Source organism: Globicephala melas, chromosome 4 (genome assembly GCF_963455315.2).
Source record: "Globicephala melas chromosome 4, mGloMel1.2, whole genome shotgun sequence".
NCBI classification, from domain to species: Eukaryota; Metazoa; Chordata; class Mammalia; order Artiodactyla; family Delphinidae; genus Globicephala; species Globicephala melas.
In genome coordinates this window covers 118,317,324-118,337,282 of record NC_083317.1, presented here as the reverse complement: position 1 = coordinate 118,337,282, position 19,959 = coordinate 118,317,324, and the positions used below count along the sequence as shown (strand labels likewise).

Sequence of the window (19,959 nt, the reverse complement as noted above, 5' to 3'; positions counted from 1 at the left end):
TTTCTATTTTATAACATGGGTGAAACATAGGAGAAATGAGGTCATTACAAAGTAGTTGCTATGACAAGGTCTCTAGCAACTGAAAATTTTATACAAAACCCGTTTCTATCATAATCTCTTCTTTCCACACATAGCCCATTTGGCATGGATTCTTTGTCTCTTGATCATAAATAATAAAATGGAGAGAGGAAACTCATCAAGCATTTATTTTTATGATTTTTATTTTTTTTACTTTTGCCGTACGCGGGCTTCTCACTGTTGTGGCCTCTCCCGTTGCGGAGCACAGGCTCCGGACGCACAGGCTCCGGATGCACAGGCTCTGTGGCATGTGGGATCTTCCCGGACCGGGGCACGAACCCGTGTCCGCTACATCGGCAGGCAGACTCTCAACCACTGCGCCACCAGAGAAGCCCAAGCATTTCTTGATAATGTCTCTCAATATCTGGGAAATGCTGCTCAGCCTCTCTGGCGGCAACCACGTTTTCATTTCTGTACCAGCCACTGGATTCCCCTCACTCTTCTTTATCCTATTTCTACCTCATCAAACTGTATCAAAATTGCAAGTGAACATAATCCTTTGGAAAATAGCTGTTTATACCTGTGCAAAATATTATTTCCTTCAGGGAACCCAATATTTCAAATTTCTGACCAGCTACATACTTAATTTTCAGAAAATTTACCATATGTTTGAGTTTTATCTTTCCATTTTGGGTTCTGGAATAGCATTATTTCCTCCTGCTTTTAGATCTCTGAACCATATGCCGAATCTCCACAACTCCATGTACTGCTTTATAGTGTGGTACTAAATGTAATAAGCCTTAATTTGTTGATGTTCTCTGAATATTTTATAGAGTTGTTTTATCAGCCAATTTTATATATTCCACTCTTTAAAAATATATCATCTTCACATTTTATCCCATTGTTTTTAGTTTACTATATTTGAGAAAGTTAAGACTCTAGCATTTCAGAAAATATTTTAAATGTTTTAAATATAGTAGGTTAAGCTATAAGAAAATAGCTACCTTCGTAAGAAATCATACATTTTCTAAAAATTCCATCATAAACATTCATTTCAGAAAAAGGAGTTAGGAGATTGAGGTTTTCAGACCTATAATAAGAAGGCTATATAATTTAAAATAGTAAAATAACTTATATTATTGAAAACTAAAATAATCAGAAAATCATATCTAGAAACTCCAAGTGAATCTTGAAGTACATTTAGACTGGACAAAAGTCAGTGGGTTTATAGACCATTAAAACAAAAACAAATTGCTACATGGCTCACAACATCAATGGAAGACCAAACAAACAAACAAACAAACAAACAAAAAATATCCAGCATTGAGAAGGCAATAAACAGATGTTTACAATAAAACAGATGTTTATCCCTATACTGAAGCAAAAGAGCTTTAAAAACATGCTCTCAGTACTATTTGCTAATTGTCATTATGTTATAATCAATTGTGGTCCATATTGCAATTCTTAATTAATTGATTTAACATTTTAGAAAATGATTGGTGTTGGTTTTTCAGTAGTGTAATAGAGCTGGTCTGTGCTAATTTGCAAGAGCTGATTGCTACACTTTTAGGAACTTTGAGAACCAGTTGATAAATCTAGCCATTATTAAAATGTAAATGATATAAACTTACAAATAAATTGGGTCTTAAATTCTAAAAAATTCACCACTTCCTGAATATTTACTACATTTTACTATTACCTGTGTCTTGAGTTTATTTATGTCTATTGTGTCAGCATGGTAGAAATAACATGTAATGGTGTTCACGATTCTTTCTGACTCCACATTCAGTGATTTCACATTACTCGCTTGGAATTGATTAGTAAGAGTATTTACACCATAGAAATTGATGAACTCTACAAATTAAGACACTCTCCAACCCTCCCAACCCACCATCTAGAGCTGGTTGTTAAACATTGAGCAGACCACCATTGTTTGGTTTTCATACAAATTGAATTAATACAATGAGATTTTACCTTAGTATGAAATGGGTATTTTCAGCATTCCTAAAAAAACATTAACAGGAGATTAGTTGGACTTTCTGATCAAGAATGGTTTTATTTTAGGGACTTCCCTGGCGGTCCAGTGGTTAAGACTCCTTGCTTCCACTGCAGGGGATGCGGATGCAATCCCTTGTCAGGGGGAACTAAGATCCCACATGCTGCCCGGCACAGCTCAAAAAACAAACAAAAAGAAGTATTTTTTAATTTTAAAAATCAGAAACAATAATTAGAATTAATAGATAAACTTAATGCTTACAGTCAATCAATTAACAGGTGGCCATTCAGCAAATACTACTGAGCTCTGTGATATTAGCTGCCGTGAAGAGTACATTAGAAACAGCTGTGTGACCAGTTTCACTTGTATAATGCTTTTTAGGATATTGTCCATTATATCCCATAAAGAACCCATTTTGGAGGACCAAATGGGTCTGACAAAATTTCTCTCCAACTCAAATAAATAGAATTTACTAAATTGAGAGGGTTTGATTTTCCTTAGCTATGGACAGTTTTTTCTCATGCAAGTGGTGAATTTTGCAGCTTATTATGTCTCCACCTTTAGCTTGGCTATTATGATACTTAGAAACAAATATGCAACCCCCTTTAACAACTGCCCAGGACCTCCTGATCTGCATTTTTGTGTATCAATTTTAACACTGGCTTTATTTTACTCTTCTAATTTTATTTTCTGTTTTGTACTCTATTTTTAGTGGGTATGTGTTAAACTGTCTGGCTAGGATCCCTTAGGTGGGAATTTCCCCTTCCCCACAGCCTAATGGATCTACTTAACCTGAGGTAACCTCATTCTTGGCCACAGGTGATTGGGCCGTGACCTAACCTGAGCCAGATGAATCTCTTTCCTTTGGTTTGGACTTGGGGCAGAGGGAAACAAGTCAGTCTCTCTTCAGGGACCTCTAATTAGATTAAAACTTGGTGTACTTGATGACCTTGTGCTGCCTTGTGGACCAAGAACAAAGGAAGAAAGTCAATAGTGAGAAAACAGGGAGGGTGGCGCAGACGCTGGGCAAGACCACAGTTAGGAAACACTTAGAGAATGTGCCTACCACATTTGGTTTTGTGTATGTTTGGTCCCAAGGCAGAGCTGCATTCCTGTCCTTGAACCTCTGAGCCCTCCTCAAATCCTTATGGTAAATTCTCTTTTAGGTTTTTATTTCTAGTTGCTTTCTTTTACTTGCAAGCAAAGACTGCTGACAGCACACTAAACGTTATTCTACTATACATATTTTTGTTTGATAACTCTGTCTATTGGTAATGGGGTAGATGTAAATAAATGAAATATTTATAATCAGTGCTATATTATTGCAATATTTTATTTATTTAACAAAGTTTTCCAAGTGATAAAATTGCCTTAGGAAGACAAACCTAGGTACTTCCCAATTAAGTACACAGAAACATTTTATATTTTGCTATTTACATTTAATTTGCTATTTAAGAAGAAAATGGCTTTGTAGTTTTGCTATGTGACTCAAAATTTTACTGCCTCCACCTCAGCCCCTTTCATAATTCCCCCTCCTCCTATGTTCTAACTTAGTGTAGCTTGATTTTCTATTGCTGCTGTAACAAAATTCCTGCAAACTCAGTGCATTAAAACAACAAAGTTCTGTGGGTCTTAAGTGTGTTATGGATCCCACCAGACTAAAATCAAAGCATTGGCAGGCTGTTCCTTTCTGGAGGCTCTAGGGGAGAATCTGCTACCTGTTCATTCTGGTTGTTGGTAAAGTTCAGTTCCCCATGGATATAGGTCTGAGATTGCAGTTCCCTTGCAGGCGTTCCCAGCTGAGGAGTGTTCCCAGCTCCCAGAGGCCATCTGCATTCCTTGGCTCGTAATATCCTTTTCTCCATCTTCAAAGTCAGCAATGGTAAGTGGAGTCCTTCTTACATCTCTTTCTTACACAGTTTGATGGCTCTTTGTAAACAGTGAGAGTTGTCTATGACCTGACTCCTATCTATTTGTTTATCCTCATCTTCTTTGTTCCCTTTCTCAAACCTTCAACCTGTGTATATCCACTACTTTTTGTTCCCTATTTTACCTGTGCACATACTGTTCTCTTTCCCTAAAAATGGTTCCCCTACCACCACCATTTGCCTCCTTCTGAAACCCTGCCATTCTCTTGGTAAACTACTGTTCACTTCTGAAGTCTTAATTTAAACCTTCTCTGCACCTCTTGGTCCTCTGAGCCATCACTATAATTTATAAGTACCTCTTTTTAGCATTCTTCATAATGCAAGAGATATTTTATTTTTTTATATGTGTGATTCTCCTTTTGGATTTTACCTCCTTGAAGTTGGTTACCATATCCTTTTCTTCTTTGTGTACCAATGGACCTAGCATAGTGCCTTGCACACAGATAGCACACAATAGTGCCAAGTGAATGGATCTACAAAAGTAACAAGCTCTAAAAAATTTGTAGAATACATATTTTGAATCCAAACTTTTAGCTACTTAATTAGTGCTGGTCTGGAAAATAAACCAAACATTTAGATTTTCCTAACAGTTGAACTTTAGCAGTTGGAAAGATAGAATGGATCTATGTCTTTGGATAGAGTTTAAGCACCAAATGATGTCAGGGTTCCTGAAGATTTGACAATTACTGCATCAACAAGTTACCACCAGTAAAGGATTTAGATATTCACAGGAAGCCCATTTGGTAAGCTTGTTTCAAGATCATTTTTAATGCTTTTTCATTATATCAGTTATAATTAAACTACTTTATATATGTAATTATGTGGCCTAGTAATCGAGACAATACATTATGGAACTGTGTAAAACAAGTCCTACAGATTCGTACTTCTTCCGGGCTCTGTTAGTATTTAATCGGTTTCTGGCCACCCACTGAGCTGGTCTGGAAGAAGCTGCCTTTTGATCCCTTTTATGAAATGACCTTTGAGGGCAAAAATAGATGAGACTAAACCTTAAAAGGTTTGTTATAAATATTCTGTTTGGCATCATGTATCTTTCCAAAATGCCAGAATAAAACACTTAACTAAAAAGGGTAACTTTAATGTTTTAGACAAGCAAGGCTAAGCCCACCACTATAGGCTGCTTGTAATATATGCTGGTCCAATTGGCCACAGAGACCCGCACAACTGCCTTGTCTAGGGACCAGCAACAAGTGAGGATGATGAAACTCCTTCCACACTTGATTACAATACCAGAGGTGGTCTTTTGTTATTTTAGTATCCCTTTTGCCCTGTAATCCTCACTCTTTGCAGTCTGTGTAACCAGCCAATGCTCCCATCTGTCATTAGAAGCAACATAAGTACTCAGAAGGGAGGAACAGTTCATATTAATGATGCCAACCTGTTCTGTCCTTCTTTAATCAGAAAAGGCTTATATAAAGCCTGTGTAAAGGGTGCAGGTGAAAACAGCTTATGACTGACAAATGTAACGGGTCCCAAGACTATAAAAGTATATTTTTTATTACGACTAGATACAAGAACAGTGACTGTCATGAAATGATGTAAGATTTCTCTTGAAAAAATGATGTAAGGAGGATTGATTCCTTCTTTCAGTGTTTAAATCTCTGAATCAGATTAGCTGGCCCATTCTCCACTTATTCATACAACAAACACTTACTGGTGACTTACTATGTGAGAGGCACAAGTTGCTAAAATTAGAGCAAGGGTCTACAACTCTCTGCACAGATATATGCTTTATATTCTCACTGTTATAAGTCAAGGTTTCTATAATTCTTACCATGCACAACTGTTGAATTTTCTTTGTGTATGTTTATCTTTAACGTCTCCCGGAAGTGGCTTCTGTTTTAGTTTATTTTTGACCAAATGACCTGCTTTTGTTGAAGAAGGGCCTTCAAGACAGAAACCCATGATTGTACCATCTCAGAGAAAAGTGTATCACCTCAAAGAAATGGTGTTGGGATGTCACGTTGGGATAAAGAAAAGTCTTGTTAGGCAGAAACTTAATGTGATGTTAAAGGGAGAGTAAGACCAGAAGTGTTTGAAACGACTTAAAGGTCTGAACAAGGAAATCAGAGGAAAAATGAGGCTGTAAAACAATTTCATCATTCAGCATGTAGATTTATAGATGTTTACTACCTGATCTAAGATGACAGCAACTCCAAGAAAAGCTACACACACAAAAACCTCTCTCCCTCAAGATACATCAGAGAGGAAGGCATGTGTAATTGTAGGAGTGAACAACAGATTAAGCTGAAGAAGAAATAAAAGTAGAGAATAAGATGGAGGAATTATGAGAACTAGGTAAATGTAAAGATAAAGATAAAAATTCTTATTTAAAACAGGTTAAAACTTTGAAACTATAAAGTACCTATCCATAGAGTGGCAAATAAGTCAATTATTTGACCTGTCCAAAAAAGGCTTTATAATTTCTTTAGGAACACACACACACAAAGCAAGCAAATTTGGAGAAAGCCTATTTAAATTTTATTCCATTTTTAAATTAAAAATGAATAAATGCTAGTTTGCTAACTTCTGGAATGTTAGATTTAATGCATATAAAATTTTAGAAATATCTTAAAACATTATAAATTCTAATCAGTAATAATGCATTTAAAATTTTGAAAAAAGGAAATAATTACTTACGATTTTAATCGGCTAAGTTAAATAACCTACCATAAATATGTTAACTTAAATTCATTAATATTTTTAATATTAGACGTATTATTTATTATCTATTAAATGTCAGAGAGGGACCTTACTGTATGATTTCTAGTAATAATCTATGATGTCATTATTCTATTTTTATATATATTTACATTTAGTTGAATAATTTGTGTCACTTAGAAAAGTTAAAGATATACCTAAGCTTTAGTTTCTTGAGACAGTAAACTTATATTCCTCAGAAGATTGAAGTTATCCTCTAAGCATTAATTTATTCAATGTGCTTGTTAGGTGGGAAGAAAAGTAGGTTGTTAGTAAAAATCAGCACAGGATATTTACAATTTATTATTCTATTTCACAGCAATAGCTATTGCTAGTATTTTAGTGTATGTTCTTTTCTTTCCCCCAATGAACATAATGTCTCTATATTTGTACTTTTAAAATAAAACGCACTGTACAATGTGTGCTGTTTGGTAATTTGCTCTTCTACTCAAACTCAGTGTATCATAGACCTATCTTTCAATTTCAACAAATAAAATAATGGCTGAATATGTTCCATATTTTTAAGTGTACCATAATTACCAACATATTGATGAGCATTATGTTAACCAATTTTCTTCTTTCTAAGCATGGTCTTCTATATACATCTATACACATCCTTAGGCATGTGGGGTCAATGGTGTTCATGTTTAAAATTTTTTTACATATTTTTAAAAGTTGCTTAAAAGATTGTACTAATTTATGTATTCATAAGCCATACAGTTTCATTGTCCTGAATTTGGGACAGTAGCAGTTATTTCTACTTTTAATCTTTGCTAATATGATTTTGGAAAAAAATGACATTTTCCATCAAAATTTCTAATTTGTATTTTTAACTAGTGGAGAGGTTGAACTTTTCTTTAACCATAAATTTATTAGTGCATTATAATCCTTCTTTTGTATGGTTTCTTCAATTCTTCTCTTTTTTAATTGAAGTAAAGTTGATTTACAATTTCACATTAGTTTCAGGTGTACAACAACTAGGTCCTTTTTTCCACTGAGGTGTTTCTCTAGTTTTTGTTGATTTGCAAGAACCTTTATATATTAGTAATTTTGTCCTCATACATTTCAAATGTCTTTCGCCAGTTCAGCATACAAAATGAAAAATTTTTAAATATTTGTTATGTGGTGAACAAAATACGTCCAACCACAGGACAATAGGGAAATTCTTATTTTTCACTTTAAATTCAAGTGGAAGAAAAAAAGTGTCAAGGAAGCTGTTTCTGTATTCTCTTTTAAAATAAATTTCTGTGACAATTTGAGTTAATTTATCATTTCCAAAATGCTTGAGACTGTTTGAAACCCAGTATTAACTAAATTACTTATGCCATTGTTAAATAATAAGCTGTTTAAAATATTAGATTTTTTGAAAAATTATAGAAACAAAAGATATAGACTAAATATATATTCTAAAGATATAGACTAAATATATATTCTATATATAGAATTTAATCTCTGAAAGACTTAATTCTTAATCTCATACTATGACTTATTTGATTTTAGATACAGAATGAAAATCTTCATCCTTAGAGATCAGCCCACAGGTAGAAATGGCGATCAGCTGGCTTTTCCCCAGGACACCAGTAACCCATATCAATTAGATCATTGACATCTGTGTAGTTCCTGTGCAGGATTTTACTTCTTTCAATGAATGAGGTCTTTCCATTCTGTTTTTATTTGCTGACAGCAGAAAATATGTCTACAGTTCATTCACATAATGAATGGGGTGGGAAATTAATTCTATGGGGACTAAGATTGTTTGGTTTGTCATGAGACCTACTTGGCATTTACGGCTTTTTCCCTTTTGTGCTATTCCAGTACACTGTTAAAAGATTGTGCCATAAATCCGAAAGCATGTTTTGCAAAGTTCATATCTGCATTTGCTACCTTTAATATTAATAGGAGTGTATCTTTAAAGTGAGTAAATTGAGAAAGTGGCTGAAACTATAGTTTATAAAAGAAGATTAGTGGGTTTAATATGCACTGGAGAGTAAAATAAAAGTCTTATTACTGTATGGAGAAATTACCTCATAAAGAAGCTAATATAACAGGCTAGGGAGTAATTTTTAACAAGGTTTTTTATGATGCACAAGTGTAGGCAAGTTAATGAACTTATCTTTCTAGTTATTTTCAGATTGTAACAATGCTAGCCTTTTCTAGTTCTTGTGTTTTAAAAAGTAAAATACATTTAATCACCTACAATAAAACTAATTCATTACTTTAATAAATCAAGTACAATCTTATACTGTATACTTAAATGTTGTGTCAGTAATGCTGGAAACCAGATCAGGTGCTAATGTTTACCATGGAATAGAGCAAAAGGTAACCAGGAAGCTTATTTATTATTTAAATTAGTGTCTCATTTTGACAGTCACAGTCAGTTTGGAAAGATTTGACTCTCTTTCCAGCTATTGGATGCAGGAAGTAGAGACAAAAATTGAGAAAATACTTTGTTTTAGTAATCACACACCACTTTGCATCATGACCATTTGCTCTTTGAAGTTCACACAAACAATTCTGAAGAATTGTACATTCAACAGACAGACAACTTGGGGAGGAATCAGTACATCCAGAATGTCCATCTGCCAACATCTAGCGTGGAACAGTTAGGGATTATTTAGGAAGAGCAGGTCTGCATTTTTTCTGCTCAACGACAAAAGACAAACTACCTAATCTTCACACTAATTGCTAAGAAGCTTCCTATCCTGAAAAAAGTGATGAGTTTGTAAAAATAAAGTGAAGAAAAAGGTAAATGGATGAAGAAATGGTCAGAAAAATAAATCTCTTTGTAATGTCTAACCTAAATCAGATTTATGATAACAGGTTCACATCCATCATTCCAAATTATAGTACATAACGTACACACACACACACACACACACACACACTAACATCTTATTTTAATTTTTACTTTTCTTCAACATTGGGATACCAAAGAAAATCATTTGAATTAGAATGACCAGTGTAAAATCCTGCATATGTGCCATGTTAGAACCAGTGATGAAATGCTCTGTCTTAGAGATAGTAGGTGCCCAGTCTATCCTGATTTTATCAACTTAATAACACAGCCTTTCACAGAACCATTTAGGGTCCCTGTGCCCTGCAGCCAAACACTAGTTTTTAGGGTCCCTTGCAGTAACTCTGCTGAATGTCACTCTGTCTGCTGGACATTTCTTATCTCCTTTCACTATCCACCTGTCTCCAATCAATATTTTTCTGTCTTATACTACTCTCTTGGCACTTTCTCTGATAAATCACAGAGGATCATATTGAGTTTAAGTAATTCAAGCTGAAGTGTTAGCCGACTGACAGATTACCATTTATAGATAGTAAAATGCCTATTTCTTTATAGTACTATTGTATGATACTGATCACAGTAAATGCAGGCAAGATAGCAGCCTAGTGGTGAAGGTACCATATTTTCACCAATGTTACTTAAGGTGTCCTTAAATTACCACATACAAGTAGCTGCCTACTCTCAGTTTTGGGGAAGTTGACTTTGCCTGGTAATTAATGTTACATAATAATGAAATATACCTGTGTTTAAAAATGTTGTTTGCTGCACACAAAGTAATTTATAAAATACTTTGTATAGCTGAATATATATTGCTATATATGTATATATAAACACGTATGTGCCTATGTTTGGAATAAACACAGGTAGAGCAGGAACGAACACTTAACTGCACCTAAGAATTCACTGAATTTATTCTGCCTAAGGCTTGGTTTCTGAGTTGCAATAATTAGATGTCTTACATGATATCCAAATGATGGCAACCCCACCAACCCAGTTTTCAAAGGTAATAAACTGGCACAAGGGTAGAATTTCTTGATGCCTATTATTGTTGTGATGAAATAATGTGTTTTTCCATATTGAGGGATTTTACAACCAAAGTAATTCTAGGTTGTTGGGAAGATTTTGATAGATTACATGTGTTTCCTTCCAAGGTCTTGGAAGATCAGTCAATGGTGGGAAAAGTGTCACAACAACCTAGAAGGCAATCTGGAGTGCTTGCTCTCTCTCTGGAGATTTGGTTGGATTGTTGAATAGAATTCCACAGTCAGCATTGAACTGAAATCTTTATATGTAATGTTCATCTTTATGTTCTAAACTCTTTTTTATTTTTCTTTGTCTCCCTGGGTAACTCCTCTCCAAATCATCAAGACCGTTGTCTTTGTGGTTGTCCTTGTGTTTTAAGGGAATGGATACTTCTGGGAAGTTCTTTCTACTAAGCCTGACTCAGAAAACCCCTCATAAGAGATAAGATGTGTACAATGGGATAACAGAAAGAAAGCAGACAGAAAACTGAAGTGTGAGTAGGTGTGTGCTCCAGGCCTGACCATCTGGGAGTGGAGATGGAATTGGTCACTGTGGTTTTGGCAGTGAGGGTTGGGCCGGGAAAGATCTCAGCCAGAACAGATAAGGGCACTGGGTGGTGAGATTTGATAGAGAAAGTGTGTAGCCATGTGGCTGGGGGCACTGTCTAAAGCCTCCAGAAATCAGAGAGGTGACCTGTTGGCAGATGTCTAAATGCCTAATGCAATAGTTGGATTTTCTCAGGAAAAAGTTTAATTGTTACATAAAATAAATAGCTTTCATTGTTTTTTCTCTTAATTCAAAAGAAATTAGTTTCTGAATTTGGGGTGTTTAGGCTTTTACTTCCTTTCCTTTCCCTGCCTTCCTGCTTTCCCACCTTCCTTCCTTCATCCCCACTTCATCCTTCCATCCCTCTTTCTTTTCCATCCTCCCTCGCTTTTTCTTTCTCCCTCTCTTTTTCTTCCTTCCTTCCTCCCTTCCTTCCTTCCTTTTTTCTTTCTTCCCTTCTTTTTCTTTTTTTCTCTCTTTCTTTCAATTACAAGCACTACCACAGTTGCTGCTTAGGATGCATTCTAGAAATATAATTTCTGAATCAAAATACATTTTAAAAATCAAAGGCTTTTAATTTAAAAAAATGTCCCTCACAAATATTCTAACAACTTTCCCTCCCTCCAACAATACATGAGTCCCTGTTTCTCCGTCCCCTCATCTACAGTGGATATTACCATTTAACAGTACTTTTGATAATTTGATTAAGTATAAGCTTAGTATCAGAAATAGTACTCATCAAAACTCAATATTTCTCAGAAAATGGACTAGAATTTCCCATGATGAATTACAAGAGGGGCAAAGATCTTTCTGAGGAATAATTTTAATTCTATTTCCTTGAATCATCCCTTTTTACTGGGGTAGTTCAGGAAGATTCTCTTTTTCTCTCTGTGACAAAAATCTCAATATGATAATTTTAATGTTCTGGTTCTCTAGTCATTACAAAATTCCTAATCCATGGTCACATTCTGGTTTTGAAACTAATGAATTGGTTTTAGGGATTTCTTTTTCTTTTATGCCTTTTCCTTGTACAATGGAGTCATCAGAGGCCCCCCGACTTTTTGTTGTCCTTTCTTTTCTAGGTGGTGTTCTATGGGCAGTCAATTTAAAAGTTGGTCTCAAGTGCAACTGGTTGTAAGGACTGGGGTCAACTGATGTTCCTCATTTGTGATTGTCTACAAAGATAGCAAATATCTCAGAGGTAGTCCCCTTGAAGTAATGACATTCAGGGCTAAACTGCACACATGCATATATATAAGTATGTGTGTTTCTGTTGAGAGTGGGGGGGTGAAGAAATAGTGAATAAGTGAAGAATTGATTCTGTAAATGAAAGATTCAATGTGAAGTATTTTTTTCCTGAAAAAATTGTGTTACTACTTTTTTTGTGATATAAGAAAAAATAATAAGCACAAAAACTCACCCATGACATGTTCCCAGTCTTTGGAAATGTGATTTTAACAGATTCCATAGTTTCATCAAATATGTCCTGTCTATCCTATGCCTCTCCACCCCTACAAAGTCCACGTCATTCTCTTTGTCCAAAAGCTCAGTTAGGAGCCTGCTGAACATACTGGCTCATGAACATGTGGTACATGTTACCTACCTTGTTTTGTTAATGTATTCCACGTGTCCCCGGCCTATTTTATGAAATAGTTTCCTTATCTATTCTATTTGTCTCTATTTCTTACTGTTCTGAATACAGCCATTCTCTTTCATGTTATTTGCCACTGAGAATATTTAATATAAATGTTTTCCATTCATAAATTTACTTTACATATAAATAATGATGCTTTCAATATAGTTCAGGACCACAGAGGGATAATCCTCCCTAAACCATATGGTATGAATATTTGAACTTAAAATATAGGCTTTAAAGACAAGTATTCAATCGGCAGGGAAACAGTCTATTTAAAATCTGTTACTCATAGAGACATCAAGGAACATCACACATTCTCATTTGCTATTAGCTGTTTGTTATTAGGAAAACTTTTTACATGGATAATCAACCATGTGAGAATTACAAAGCACTTCACAAATCCATTTATGAAGCAGATCTGCCTACAGTGACTCTGGACAGGAGGCAAATAGAGTTTGTACACTAACATGGAGACACCAGCCCTTGACTGTAATACAGACTGGAGCACACCTTCATCTGATAAATGAAAGAGTCATGCTAATCCAGATGTGCTGTTGATTCATTATCTGGCCTGGAACATAATGCACCCTCTTAAGATGTGAGAAGGGGAGAAGGAAAGGACTAAGCGCTCTCCCTCCACACCCTTCCTGAACTCAGAGGTTTATATCTAAATTAAGGCCAAGAATCACTCAGCCAGAGCCGTCAGCCTCCATGGTCACTGACCTAGCAGCTTTCAATAACGCTGAGAAATCTGTCATTCAAGATGCAGCTGTAGAGCATCTGCACATGGGCAGGGTTGGCCTTGCTCGGCTCAGGACTGGTCACGTGAATGTGTTTGCATTTCTGTGTTTGTCTCCAATTCCCGGGAAATACCTGCTCCCTTTCCACTCCCTGTGGCCCAAGGTAAAGCACAGAAAGAGTTCTGGCCCAGGAATTAGACAGGACCAGGAGTAGCCTTGGATCTGAGATGAACTGAAGGAAACTCACTTTACTGTTTCATTTTCTACAACAGCTAAGTGCACAATAATTCTTATTTTGCCTTTATTCATAAGAATAGTGTAAGGATAAAATTATACAATGGGCATAAAGATATTTTGGAAGTTTAAGTGTTCTTCATCTTTGTGCTTTTCTCTATGTACATTTTTCTGCAGTAAATATGTATTTACTTTTTAGTATAAAAGAACCAATACATTCTATTTTTTAAAAAAATTCTACCTACATATGGTATGAGCATGTTCTAAAGAATGTATACTGGAAAATTAAAATAGCAGTACTTAATTGTGGCAGGAAAGTGCAACTTGGTTGCAAATATACATAGATTAGAATTCCAGCATGAGTTTATTTTTAAAGATTTGTGAAATTAATCAGGGCAAACATATACTTTCTAAATCCTTACTACATACTGAAAGCAATCCAACATAATTAGTGTTAGCCCATAATACAAAAGTCTGCCTGTTTCCTCACCTCAATGTTATTGATGAATCAATGTAGCAATGAGACAATTAGGAATTTGGGAGTCCCAGGAAGAGCTTCAGCAAGCTTCTTCCTTGTGATGATGAACACCTTACCAAGCAGAGTAACAAGATCCTGGTACCTATATAATTTAGGAGGTGCTTGTGTAATTCTTGTTCAGGCTTGTAGAAAAAGAGTAAGAACAGAAAGTAGGAGCTGTCTCTCTCTTCTGAGAACTTACTTACAAGGTTAGTAGAAGCCAGCATTAGTTGGAGAAGAGTTTTGAATCTCCTCAAATGATCATCTCCTTCCTCTCCCCTACAGGCAGTCAACAAAATGCATATGTTTATTCTGTGATTTATTTTTTAATGTAGAATTTTAAAAATTGTTTATGTATTTTAACCTCATTTCTGGGCCTATGGTCTCTTCACATTTTTACTTCAAGACTTACCTCAAATTCTGTTCATTTCTGAGGTTAAAAATACCTTAGGTCTTGATGGCATTGGAATCAACAAAGGATGTTTCACTTCATAAAGCCCCTAAACTTTTCCCTTCTACAAAGTAAATGGAGAGGTGGGTGTGACTTTCTCTTGAGTTGCAGGGAAGAGATTAGTTTGGGAGTGAAACAAAGTAATAAGAGTAATACCACAAGCAATGCTGATAAATACATTTTATTACTTAAAAGTCACCTTGAATTTTAGGTAGTGACAGAAAGTATGTTAATTTCTCAGTCTTCAAATCAGGACTCCAACACGTAACCCTAAATTTGCTAGGAAACTGGAAACAAAATATCTAATACCTGTTCCCATTTCCTGTAACACTTCTATCCACCATGGTTCAAAACATCAGCAAAATTTTTTTTTTTTTTCGGTACGTGGGCTTCTCATTGTTGTAGCCTCTCCCATTGTGGAGCATAGGCTCCGGGCGCGCAGGCTCAGCGGCTCCGCAGCATGTGGGACCCTCCCGGACCGGGGCACGAACCCGTGTCCCCTGCATCGGCAGGCGGACTCTCAACCACTGGACCACCAGGGAAGCCCAGCAAAAGTTTTGATTTACATTTATTTCCTCTCTGTAACTTGTGAGTCATCAAAGTAGTTTTGATTTTCCCTTTAGAATGACTGGCTATCTGTTCTTCATCCTTCACTGACACTGATACATCATTCCAGACTAAACCCTTCTCATTTCAAATATCAATGACTGAAACATTCTATTTGATTACATAGCCACGTGACGGTATAACATGTTGATAGACCATTGCTCTTCCATGGAATAGAAATACCAAAAATAATCACAGATAATTAAAGTAATAATAATGATGTCATTATGACAGAGAAGCTGAAGCAAAGGTAGAAATGGAAGTATTTCAAAATAAAACTACTGATTTCAACATCTGTCATGTTTTCCAATATATGAATGGGCTATCTTACAAAAACTGCGATTGATTGTTTTCAGAGTAGTCCAGAAGGTGGTATATTTAGGCGTTTTTTATATCAATTAGGATAAATGTTTCTGATCATTTAGGGTCAATTTGGACAGAGCCTTGTAGTCTTGGTTATTCAATATACTTCATTTGTTGTAAACATCAACACTACTACTACTAATAGTATTAATGAAATACAGTCTATTAATTGGGAAGCCTGTATTCAATTTCAGTTACTATATCATCTCTTTTTATACTGCCTTAGTGCTGCCATTTTACCATCAGAATGGAAGTAAGTGTGCGCACGCTTTTGAAGGAAGTACGGTATTTTGTGTTGTTTCTTGCTGGTAGCTTTAGCAAAAGGTAGAGCTAGGAGAAGATGAAGAAATAAATAACAAAAATAAACATGATTGTTAAGGAGATGTTAAGTGGATTCCTATGAAATTGGGTATTGACTCTATTACCAAAAGAAGGGAGAGCGTTGGATAATTATAAATGATTATTTTTCTTTTGCTTTTTCTAAAAATAAAACTTCACTGTAGTCAGTTTTGCATCCATCTGCCTGGGAGCACATTGGTGTAGAGATTAGATACATTACAGAAGTCACTGAGAAAAAAGAAATGCAAAATAGGATTACACATCAAGACAGTAACTTCATAAACCAGGCTATTGCCTTGAAAGAGGATTTTCCAAATTCTTTTTTCTCCCATTTAGCATATCAAAAGCTGAGCACTGAGCTCCTGGAATTTTTTGGTACAGAAAAAGTTCTCTTTAGGCTACAGACAGCAAAGCCAGTAGGCTTACAGTTGCTGAGCAGAATTCTATGGTTTAGGATAACTTAAAGAACTTGTCTACCTGGGAGAAAATGGGAAGCAGAGGGGGAAGGAAAAGAGAGTCAGGCAGCCATGTATCTGGGGCTTTGGTCCAGAGGAGAAAGGCATGCTAAATACGGCAGGATCAACTCAATGGCAGAAGGCAATCTGGAAGAAACCCCAGCTTATTCAATCTTATGCAAAGAAAATATTGCTGTCATTTTTTTGTTTATGTCAATAGTATCATACTGTGGATTGTATAGGATGTGTATATGGACTTTAGTACCTAGTATAGTCCCTAATATATGGTAGATACTAAAAAAAAAAAAAGTTTGATGAATTAAGGAATGATTAGATAATCTCACATTGGGACACTATTTTCCTTATATATTACAGATACTTTTCCTAAATCATCAAAGAGAAGAACGTAATACATCCTTTTATTATGTTGACTTGGTAACATGTGCTCTCAGAACAAAAAAAAATGTAGTATAAACAGTATCTATAGATCAGTTATGAAAAATAAATGTGTTGAAAATACAAGTTTTAAAAATAAATATTCTATAGGGAATTTTGAAAATTATTTTGGGGGAAACGAAAGGACCCTTTTCAAAGGCAGGAAGTACCTGAAGCAAAAGCCACGCTCAACATTTTGTTACTATTCTCAACCGATACCAGTTTCCTAGCTCAGGCATTCATATCATCGCCCAAGGCTGTGAGCGTGGAGAATTCCGTGATCCCCAGTGAGCACTGTACAGGCGTCTCATGAGCCCTTAGTGATAACCAGCTTCCTAAAGTGCAGGAAGAGGACAGACCAGAGCAGAGCTATAATGCAATTCATTGGTGCTTGTACTATAAGAATAAAAAAGAAAAAAAAAAGAAAAACCATCACAGAGATTTTTGGGGGTTTCACTTAACTATAATCTAAGAGACAATACTGATAGCAAGAGTGCCCTTTGCCTACAAGTCTGCTTTGTTTTCTTTCTCCTGTCCCCTGCCTCCATCTTTTCCCTAGTTCTGATGCAATAGGACATGGGCAGCAAGTGACACAGGGGACTGCACTGCAAACTGAAGTCAGGCTAGAACGGAATGAAGTGTTAGAGGTTTCTCTTTAAAATTCATCAGACATTCACACCCAACTTTAGAAATCAATGATCAGTGCATGTAGTACTTCAGTCACGGAAGTGAGGAAATGCATTAATGGGTGTCAGAAAACAGATTAAGAGGGCTCACCCCAGGGCCAACGGTCCTGTGAAATGGCAGAATTCAACTGTGAAAGAGTTCTTGGAGAGTCATGGTGTCTGCTTCTAAATAGTTTTCACTGCAAACTACCGCATAAAATATTTGCCATTCATTACTGATCCCTCAATTCCTAATACATTGTTATTGTTGTCATTTCATTATGATTCTTTGTGACAGTCCTAGGCATCAGTTACTGAAATAAAGGAAAATTTGGATTTTGATTGTTTTTCATTTAAGTTCAAGGCTTCATTAATAGTTGGAAATGTATAAATTATATTGGAATAAATGGAATAGATTTAAGACAAGGCATGTTAAATTTAAATCATGTATAGGTTTTCATACAGAAGAGAGAGGAGTTGGGGGTTGAGGAGAGCTATGAGAAAAGTACAGGCACCAAGTAAAATCCAGAGGCCATAACATGAAGGCATGGTCTGATCCCTGCCCACTTCTCAATTTTTATCTCCTCCCATGTAGGGCTGGCTTCACGGGCCTGTGACACACAGGACCTCATGCTTGATTTAATGCTTCATTGTTGCCGTTCTGAAATTCTTAATTTTGCCTTTGATTTTGTGTTTTGTAAGTGAAGTCCAATGAGACAACGGAGCATGCCCACAAACAGAAGGAATGAGTGTCATGTGTGGGCCCACCGTTACTCTATGCCCCAGTTCGCTACGCCCTATCAGCGCAAAATTCCACGGGATTCACGGGTATGTCAAAGCAACTACAAGGTAAGTGTATACCTTGTATATGTGTATAAGTGTATATGGGTAAGTGTATACCTTACCCATATGTGTATACATATGGGTAAGAGGATGGTGCTGACAGCCCCCAGAGGCCATCTTCCAGTGCAGGAAGAAGGCAATAGCATCCTAAGAAACACAAAGGATCAAGCAATCCTATCATGTCCTTTCTTACTCTTACTTCCCTTATTAGCTGATCACTTACACTGAAAGGGATGGTAGGGATGGGAAGGGAAAGAGAGCAGCCCATAGTCTCTTTTCCACTTTCTCCTTCCTCCTTATCCATCAGTAAACTGAAGGTGGAGAGTGTTGGTTGAATGTGTTTGTATCAGAAGTGAAATAAAAACAGTGGAGTTAGTTTTGTGCAGCATTTTTACTCTTTTGGTAAGAATGAAATACATATGTATGTACGAGCTATGAAACACAAATTGTGCAATTCCGGTGATTCTGCATATGAGGTAAGTGTTCTTATATTCACACTTAAAAGTGGCATTGCCCAATATAAAGATAAATGGAAAACATTATGGAAATGATTTAAAATTTTAACTTTTTATTTTTTAGACTTAGGATGATATTAAATAACACGTAAAACAAAACAAAAAAAAATCCACTGTGACAAATCAAAAGAGACAGTGGAACAAAGGAAAAGATCTTATATTTTAGGAACTTTAATGACACACTTTTCTGCTTTTTGAACAAGGGGCCACATGTTCATTTTGTACTGGGTCCTGTAAATCACATAGTTTACTGTGCTTCCACTCTCCCCTTTGACCACACGAGATCGTTCTTGTTTCCAGTCTCAGTGGTTCTTTCCCATCTCCAGTCCCTCCAGCGAACTCATCCCTCTGCTTGGACCACTTTCCTCCCTGCCTTCCACCTGGTTTGGCTTCCTTCCCATCTGAGTGACATGTCACATTGCTCTGCATCACTGCTCCCTCCTTGTCTGTTAGCACTTATTAGTTATAATTAATTATTCAGTAATTCTTTTCTTTAAAATTTTTATTGAGGTATAATTGATTAACAATGTTGTGTTGGTTTCAGGTGTACAGCAAAGTGAATCAGTTATACATATACATATATCCACTCTTTTTTAGATTCTTTTCCCATATAGGCCATTACAGAGTATTGAGAAGGGTTCCCTGTGCCATACAGTAGGTCCTTATTAGTTATCTATTCTATATATAGTAGTGTTTATATGTCAATCCCAACATTCCAATTTGTCCCTACCCCCAACCCCGCAGTAACGATGGATGTTTCTTTTCTACCTCTGTATTCAGTAATTCTTTAATCTACTTAAAAAAAAAATATCATCATCCCAATGACATTGTAAGCTCCCAAGGGAAAGGGACTACTATTTATTCACTAAGTGGACTCAGTATGGACAGGGTAACAGCTAGTCAATATTTGTTGAATGAATAATGGAATTTGAGTTGAAGGAACTTTGCACCCAGATAATGAGAAATGTAAGGTGTCTTCCTAGAGAAATGTTATCTCACAGCTTGAATGTCTTTCAGAAGTGATGCCAAATATAGGACAGGATGCTCAGTTCAATGTAAATTTATGTTCACTAAATCCTGTATCTAATTCTGTGTTTTTATATATTAAATCTGTAAACCTTACCCTAAGAAACAATT

The 19,959-nt window shown here is 35.9% G+C and overlaps 1 long non-coding RNA gene across 10 annotated transcripts in view; it reads left to right on the top strand.

The window, feature by feature from the left end:
* The window catches only part of LOC132597271 (uncharacterized), a 322,871-nt gene that overhangs the window by 217,321 nt on the left and 85,591 nt on the right, over positions 1 to 19,959 (top strand). For 8 of the 10 annotated variants that reach the window (XR_011377440.1, XR_011377443.1, XR_011377444.1 and 5 more), the window contains 2 exons: positions 3,804 to 3,896; positions 18,167 to 18,313. This is a non-coding gene — a long non-coding RNA (uncharacterized lncRNA). The remainder of the gene's footprint in view (positions 1 to 3,803; positions 3,897 to 18,166; positions 18,314 to 19,959) is intronic. The other 2 variants (XR_011377445.1, XR_011377442.1) reach the window with 2 other exon arrangements.